The following is a 2249-nucleotide window of genomic DNA, read 5'->3' as shown; positions in this document are numbered from 1 at the left end:
TTGCCAAAGGACGCACGGTCACGAAACTCGATCCATAAGAGTACCGACGCACATTTGCAAGTGTTCACGTGTGCTAGTGGAGGTGTGAAAGGGACCTTCCAAGGAACTTCCCCTACTAGCACTAGTGGTATGACCAAATACGGAAATAGTTGATTGTGAACTACTTTGCGAAAGTGTGTAGATCTAACTGTAAGTTAATATCGCTTATAAAATGTTTTTGTATGTGTGTAAACATTAAAGGTGCGCGTGTTTCAGTCCTTCCCTTCAGTCTGATTTGGCTGAACTACATGAGTGAATTAATCAGAGTTAGCAGTTGTGTGCATATTACGTGGAACCTCAGACGGTGGTTGCTACTTTATATGGTTGTTATGCACCTATCAATGTAAAGCCCCACCACCACAAATATAAGCTGAGGTGGGGATTTGCATCCCAGAAAATTACAATTCCCCACCTACTGGGGAAGTATACAACGTTGCCCCCACGACAAATCTCCCAGTAGCAAATCCCGGTCGGGGTTAGTTGGGCTTTACCCATAGCGTCTGTCACAGTGTAGTTATTCCAGTTCCAAGTTACTTCAAGCGGGTTTTAGTTATGACAGATAGTAAGTCAGCATCCATGAAATTTCTTGGATAATAACAATCCCCACCACCTCTGGAAACTTAACAGTCCATTCCCCCATCAACCCCGACCTTCGGCCCATACCTGTGGTAGTCAGGCATTACATTGATAGGAGCATTAAATGTGCTCCTGTTACATACTTTGTTGTTTATATTATGAGGTCTTAACTGCATGACATTATCCTGCATTTTCAAGGTCTCATTATTGTGGTCTACTGCACCATCAACACCATATTGCAGACGTCTGTGTTATGGGCAGATTGGGACCAATGGTTATATGTAATGTGATTATAGCATCGTAATTCTCCAAGTCAGTTTCTCTCTGTTTCAGTATCTTGAGTGTTACGTGTCCATATTTTTGTCTTTGTAGTGTCCACTTTGCCAACTTGCTGTTTACAGATGTGTTCTCAGTAGTGTGGGAATGTGTGATATCGGTTATAGATATAGTCGTGAGTCTTGACCGGAGGTTCAAGGAACTTTGGCTGCAGGTAAAATATAAACAAAAGTGACTATTTGTATGAGTAAGGAAGGTTTTTTGGCTGCATGATGACTGGCAATGGTCTAAATGAATGGATTTGTTTGTGTTTTAGAGTCAGGCACGTGTTACTTTATGTAAGATGTTTGGTGTCCCAATAGTTTAATGGATCTAATAGTCAAACCATTTTCTGTCCCTACCTAGTTACTGGGATGAATGTGCATTTCATGATCACATTCGAAGGTTCTGTAAATTTAGCAAATGAATGCTTGAAGGTCTGTTTCTAATATTTCAGTGCAATATGCATTCATATATTTTTGCAGAAATGTACTGCAGTCATTGAGATAGTGTATGCAATGAAACCAAAAGTCAACTGAATTTTATTTTTTTAAATGTTACTATGCTTATGTACTATAGTAACCATGGTAACTAATGTTTGTTGGTAAATATGCATTTGTCACATATCTCCTTAACAAACAAGTGTTCGAATTTTTCAGACATTTGTCCCACCACTAGTTATTTTACATATAAATACTAGTAATGGCTCTAACCACCAGTGTCCAGATCATGAGACTACCCTGATTATGAAGGTGTCCTGGTTTTGATGTGCAATGAGATTTCGTAGAACCTTTGACTGCTTGCTTAATGTGCTTTATAGTGCATGCCAAACTTGTTACCTAGGTTTAGATTGACCACACAATTAACGTGTGGTTTCTTGACAGGTCCAGTGAAATTCAGACATTGGTTTATTGGAGGTAGGCATCCCATTAGCTATGCCAAATGACAAAAGGAGGATTTGCGGACCGCCTTTGTTGCACCCCACCTCCTTCTTGGAAGCACTGAGGATTGGTGTCCCGTCAAGTACACGATGGCAGATCCAACATTAAGAAGCAAAGCCAATAACCATTCTTATTTGTCAACCAACATGGGACAGTTTATTTTTAAAGTGCACTTTGTGAAATACTGCATTGTTGCATGTATCAATTTAATTAGCTTGCGTGACATGTGATATGTTAATCAGTAGCTATCTGGCTTTACTGTGCATGAGCACCAATTTGTCAGAATGTTAGAACTCAGAAAGTTAGGTCGGAATTGGGAGTGACAATGTCTACACAAATAAAAGTAATCATGTGATAGTACATGGGTGGCGCTAAATG

The 2249-nt window shown here is 39.8% G+C and overlaps 1 long non-coding RNA gene across 1 annotated transcript; it reads left to right on the top strand.

Moving 5' to 3' along the window:
- Positions 1–990: 990 nt before the first annotated feature.
- LOC136254822 (uncharacterized) lies at positions 991–1445 on the top strand. The gene is made up of 3 exons (XR_010700788.1): positions 991–1105; positions 1297–1367; positions 1416–1445. It is a non-coding gene; the product is annotated as an uncharacterized lncRNA (long non-coding RNA).
- The last annotated feature ends 804 nt before the right edge of the window (positions 1446–2249 follow it).

Source organism: Dysidea avara, chromosome 4 (genome assembly GCF_963678975.1).
Source record: "Dysidea avara chromosome 4, odDysAvar1.4, whole genome shotgun sequence".
Taxonomy (NCBI): Eukaryota; Metazoa; Porifera; class Demospongiae; order Dictyoceratida; family Dysideidae; genus Dysidea; species Dysidea avara.
The sequence above is the reverse complement of the archived record's forward strand: the minus strand, read 5'-3'. Positions and strand labels throughout refer to the sequence as shown.